The 6405-nt window shown below is 41.5% G+C and overlaps 1 non-coding gene across 1 annotated transcript; it reads right to left on the bottom strand.

The window, feature by feature from the left end:
• Nucleotides 1-357: 357 nt before the first annotated feature.
• Nucleotides 358-463, bottom strand: LOC140808526 (small nucleolar RNA R71). Its single transcript, XR_012112946.1, has one exon. It is a non-coding gene; the product is annotated as a small nucleolar RNA R71 (small nucleolar RNA).
• Nucleotides 464-6405: the final 5942 nt, after the last annotated feature.

The raw sequence follows: 6405 nt of genomic DNA, 5'->3' as shown, positions 1-6405 counted from the left end.
TGGATTATGCACAGCCGTCTCTTGATGGAGCACGTCCAAGCATCGTAAGACCAGTCATCCGAGTTAATCAGTTTGAGATCAAGCCAGCTATCATTCAGATGATTCAGAACACTGTCCAATTTGTGGGAAGTGCACTTGACGACCCTAACTCTCATATAGATGACTTTCTTGAAATTTGTGATACTTTTAAGTTTAATGGCGTGTCTGATGATGCTGTTCGTTTGCGTTTATTTCCATTTTCACTGAGAGATAAAGCTATGTCGTGGTTAAACTGTTTGCATGTAGGGTCTATTACTACATGGGAGGATATGGCAAAGGCATTCCTAATCAAGTACTTTCCTTCGTCAAAGACTATGGAGCTTAGAGCCGACATTACTACTTTTGCCCAATATGAGCAAGAGTCACTTTACGAGGCATGGGAGCGCTACAAGGACTTGTTGAGGAGATGTCCACACCATGAGCTGCCTCTTGGGTTAGTTGTTCAAACTTTCTACTACGGTCTGCTTACTCCTAACCGTACTATGATAGATGCTGCTGCCTGTGGTAACTTACTGAGAAAGACGGCGGAGGAAGGATATGAGTTATTGGAGGAGATGGCTGCTAGTAGCTATCATCCTCAGTCTGATAGGCAGAGACGAGGTGCTGGAGTTAATCAAGTTAATGATTTGTCGGCGGTCTCAGCACAGTTAGAGGCTTTGAATAGAAAGATTGATGGGATGAGCATGAGTGGGTCGGCTATGCGTCTGCAAGAAATTTTCTGTGATAAGTGTGGGGGTGAGCATGATGTGCAGGATTGCCAAGATGGCAATCCATTCTATGTGCGTGAGGGAGCACCAGTAAAACAAGTGGGATTCCAGAACCGTCCTAGAAATGACCCTTACTCGAACACATATAATCCGGGATGGAGGAATCACCTAAACTTTTCATGGGGAGGTCAAAACAACCAAAATCGTCAACAAAGAGGTCCACCATATGGGATGCACCAAGGATTCAAGCCAGAACCGTCTCGGGAGGAGAAGTCCAATTTAGAGCAAATGATGACTAAGTTTATTTCTGCAACAGAGACGAGATTTCAGAACCAAGATGCATCCATAAAGGGGTTAGAGAATCAAGTTGGACAATTGGCTAAGTTGATTGCTAACAGGGAGAAGGGAGCTTTGCCAAGCAACACGAAAAGTAACCCAAGAGAACATGTGAAGGCGGTGGAATTGTGTAGTGGAAAAGCACTCGAGTCTAATGAGGAAAAGACCAAGCACGGTGAGGATGAGGTGGAAAATCGAGGAGGTAAGTCTTCTAACTCTACATCTACACCTATTGCACAGAATAAAATTGTTATCCCTGCACCTTTTCCTGCAGCAATGAAGAAAGCTAAATTAGATGCACAATTTGGTAAATTTCTTGAGATATTTAAAAAATTGCATATTAACATTCCTTTTGCTGATGCTTTATTGAATATGCTAAGTTATGCAAAATTCTTGAAAGATATATTAGCAAATAAGCGGAAGCTAGAAGATCATATGACGGTGAATTTGACCGAAAATTGCTCTGCTTTAGTTCAAAACAAGATGCCTCCTAAGCAAAAAGATCCAGGGAGTTTCTCTATACATTGCATTATTGGTGACATTAATTTTCATAAAGCTCTATGTGATCTTGGTGCGAGTATTAATCTGATGCCTTTTTCTGTGTTTAGGAGACTGGGATTAGGCGAGCCCAAGCCAACTAGGATGTCGTTGCAGCTGGCTGACAGATATGTCAAGTATCCACGTGGGATTATCGAAGATGTTCTGGTGAAAGTGGATAAGTTTATTTTTCCTGCAGACTTTGTGGTACTTGACATGGAGGAAGATTTAGAGATGCCTTTAATCCTAGGGAGACCGTTTCTGGCTACAGGGAAAGCACTGATTGATGTTGAGGAGGGGAAATTGAGACTGAGAGTTGGAGAAGAAGAAATTATTTTTGATGTTTTCAATACTCTCAAGCACACAATGCACAATGATAGTTGCTTTCGTATTGATGTCTTGGATTATCTTGTTTGTGATTTTGTGCAAGATGGATTGAAAGAACCATTGGAGGCCACTCTCACTACTGAAAAGCAGGAGGACGAGCTAGACGAGGAAAAGATGGAGATGGTAGCTCATTTGAATGCCATTCCACCTTGGAGAAAGCAAGTGAGGTTTAGACTAGAGGAATTGGGAGACAGAAAAGATTTAATGCCTCAAAAGTCAAGCCTAGAGGAGCCACCTACTTTGGAGCTCAAACCACTACCTCCACATCTCAAGTACGTATATTTAGGAGAAAATAATAAATTGCCTGTTATTATTTCCTCTTCTTTGACAGATGATATGGAGAGTAAGCTCTTGGGAGTCCTCAAGGAGCATAAAGGGGCGTTAACTTGGAAGGTTTCAGACATAAAAGGGATAAGTTCTTCGATCTGCATGCACAAAATTCTTATGGAAGATAAATACTCACCTCTAGCACAACCACAAAGGAGACTCAATCCAAAGATGCAAGAGGTAGTAAAAGCTGAAACAATTAAACTTCTGGATGCAGGTATCATCTATCCTATCTCTGATTGTGCATGGGTAAGTCCTGTACAATGTGTGCCTAAAAAGGGTGGGATTACTGTTATTACTAATGAAAAAAATGAGTTGATTCCCACTAGAACTGTTACGGGTTGGCGTGTGTGCATAGATTATAGGAAATTGAATGATGCAACCCGTAAAGATCACTTTCCCTTGCCATTTATCGATCAAATGATTGAACGATTAGCAGGTCATGAATTTTATTGCTTTTTAGATGGATACTCGGGATACAATCAAATCACAATTGCACCTGAGGACCAAGATAAAACTACTTTCACTTGCCCTTATGGTACTTTTGCGTTTAGGCGTATGCCCTTTGGTTTATGCAATGCACCTGCAACATTTCAAAGATGCATGACCGCTATCTTTCATGACATGATTGAAAATTTTCTTGAAATTTTTATGGATGATTTCTCTATTTTTGGCTCCTCATTTAATGAATGTCTAGAGAATTTGAACTTGGTGTTAATTAGATGTGAAGAGAGCAATTTGGTGTTAAATTGGGAGAAGTGTCATTTTATGGTTCAAGAGGGGATCGTGTTAGGACACAAGATATCAGAGAATGGAATTGAGGTCGACAAGGCCAAGGTGGAAGTAATAAAAAACTTACCACCACCTTCATCAATAAAAGGAGTTAGAAGTTTCCTAGGACATGCTGGTTTTTATAGGCGCTTTATTAAAGATTTTTCTAAAATTGCTAAACCTTTATCCTCTTTGTTGATGAAAAATGTTGAATTTAATTTTGATTCTGCTTGTCTGTATGCATTCGAGATACTCAAGGAAAGCTTGGTGACAGCATCTGTTCTGACTGCCCCTGATTGGGAGTTACCGTTTGAGGTGATGTGCGATGCTAGTGATACAGCTGTTGGTGCGGTGCTGGGTCAAAGGAAGAACAAGGTATTTCATACCATCTACTATGCAAGTAAGACTTTAAATGATGCTCAATTGAATTACGCTACTACTGAAAAGGAATTACTTGCTATAGTATTTTCTTTCGATAAATTTCATTCATACCTTGTTCTGTCTAAAGTAACTGTGTATTCAGATCATTCTGCCCTCAAATACTTGTTTGCTAAGAAAGATGCGAAACCTAGGTTAATTAGGTGGATTTTATTATTGCAAGAATTTGATCTTGAGATTCGAGATAAAAAGGGTGTGGAAAATGTAGTTGCTGATCATCTGTCTAGGCTTGAGCATGTTAGAATTAAGGGCAGTGACGATGATATAGATGACTGGTTTCCGGATGAACAATTGCTTGAGATGAAACTTTGTCCATGGTATGCAAATTTCGCTAACTTTCTTGTCACAGGCACACCTCCACCAAACCTATCGTTTCACCAACGAAAGAAATTCTTTTCTGACGTGAAATACTATTTTTGGGAGGAACCGTTTTTGTTTAAAATTGTGCAGATTCCATGATAAGACGGTGTGTTGCGGAGGAAGAGTTTGATCGAATTCTCAACCATTGCCATGATCGGGAGGTAGGTGGTCATTTCGGATCAATAAGGACGGCATCCAAGGTACTTGAAAGTGGCTTTTATTGGCCAACTCTCTTTAAAGATGCTCGTTCTTATGTGCTACATTGTGATAAATGCCAGCGGACAGGTAACATATCTAACCGTCACGAAATACCTTTAAATAATATCATTGAGTGTGAGATTTTTGATGTGTGGGGGATAGACTTTATGGGACCGTTTCCTAGTTCTTTCACGAAAAAATATATTTTGGTGGCAGTGGAGTATGTATCTAAATGGGTGGAGGCAGAGGCTTGGCCACTAATGATGCACAAGTGGTGTTAAAATTTTTGAAGAAACATATTTTTAATCGATTTGGTGCACCACGTGCAATCATAAGTAATGGTGGCACCCATTTTTGCAACAAAATTTTTGATAAACTGTTGGGCAAATATGATGTCACCCAGAAGGTCTCCACTTCATACCATCCCCAAACTAGTGGACAAGTTGAAGTATCCAATCGAGAAATTAAGAGGATTCTAGAAAAGACAGTTAATGTGAATAGAAAGGACTGGTCCATTCGGTTAGATGATGCTTTGTGGGCTTATCGTACTGCTTTTAAAACACCTATAGGCACTACACCATATAGGTTGCTTTTTGGTAAAGCATGTCATCTACCAGTAGAATTAGAGCATAGAGCATATTGGGCGACCAAAGCACTAAACTTTGATTTTGCTCTTGCAGGTGAAAAACGATTGCTGCAATTGAATCAGTTAGATGAGTTTCGAGGAAAAGCTTATGATCTTGCACTATCTTACAAGGAACGCACCAAACGAGCCCATGATAAACACATTATAAGAAGGGAATTCAAAGTGGGTGAAGCGGTGTTGTTATACAATTCTCGCTTACGACTCTTTCCGGGCAAGCTAAAGTCAAGGTGGTCAGGACCATTCACTATAGTCAAGGTGTTCCCATCGGGTGCAGTGGTGTTACATGATGGCAAGGAGGAGACATTTACTGTGAACGCTCAAAGATTGAAGCACTATATCGGTGGCACAATTGAGCCACAAATTGGAGTCACTCGGCTCCATGACAGTCATTGAGGACATGGGTGAAAAGTCGAGCTCTAGACTATAAATTGAGAACTACTTCTACTCCTTATATTTATTTTGATTATATTTTTTTAGTTATTAATCGCATCATTTGCATTTAGGTAGTTGCATGGCATTGCGTTCAAATTTTTTCCCGAACACTTCTCGCTCGGGCGGTCAAAACTGACCGCCCCAGCGGGTACTCTTTTTTTTTAAAAAAAGTCTTTTGCGAAAACTTCTCGCTAGGGCGGGCAAAATATACCGCCCTAGCGAGTCGCGCAGATAAAAAAAATTTTCTCCCCGAAAACTTCTCGCGGTAATTGACCGCCCCAGCGAGTCGCGCAGAAAAAAAAATTTTTCTCCTCGAAAACTTCTCGCTCGGGCGGTCAATTTTGACCGCCCTAGCGAGTCGCGCAGATTAACAAAAATTTTTTTTCGAAAACTTCTCGCTCGGGCAGTCAGTTTTGACCGCCCTAGCGAGTCGCGCAGATTATAAAAACTTTCCTCTTCTCTTTTCTTCCCCACTTCGAAACCCTCACCCCCTTTCCCGATTTTTTGCTCCCAATCTCTCAATCTCACTCAATTCATCTCTTCTCACAAAATTTCAGGTACAATCGTGCACCCTCACCTTCACCAAGTGTCAAGACGCGATTTTTACGGTCAAGAACTCAACTCTCCGGCGAACCCAAGATTTCCGGCCACCGCCGCTCTTTTCCGGCCGCCTCTTCCGTTCCCAACCGACACCAAGTTCCGGAAAACATCTTCCTACTACGGGCTACTTGTGCTCTTCTCCAATTTTCCACAATGGCACCCAAAAGATCTAAGGTAACTCATGGTGCTTCTAGTTCTCGTTCCACTCCATCTATGTTTGTGAATGAAAAAGCTAGGGAGAGATTTGAGCATGCTAGACTCCATAGGAAACCAATCCCTGAGCGTGTATTTAGCTCGTTTATTATCGGTCAATTTGCGGAGTTCCAAGTAGCAGGAAGAGGGTGGACTACCTTTGTGGCACAACCGAATGCAGCAGTGGTTCCGGTTGTGCGTGAATTCTATGCCAATGCTCCGGAGGGGAATGAGCATAAGGCATTTGTGAGGGGACATCTAGTCCCGTATGATTCCGAGACGATCAATGACATGTTGGGTTTACCGGCGGTGGATGATTCGGTGTTTCAGGCGTGGGTGCTTAACCCGGATTATGATTTGATCATTCGCACACTCTGTTATCCGGGCACCACGTGGAAACAACCGGGGACGTATACGGTTTTTCTTGAAAATTTT

Source organism: Primulina eburnea, chromosome 12, assembly GCF_022965805.1.
Source record: "Primulina eburnea isolate SZY01 chromosome 12, ASM2296580v1, whole genome shotgun sequence".
Taxonomy (NCBI): domain Eukaryota; kingdom Viridiplantae; phylum Streptophyta; class Magnoliopsida; order Lamiales; family Gesneriaceae; genus Primulina; species Primulina eburnea.
This window is presented reverse-complemented; position numbering and strand designations above follow the sequence as displayed.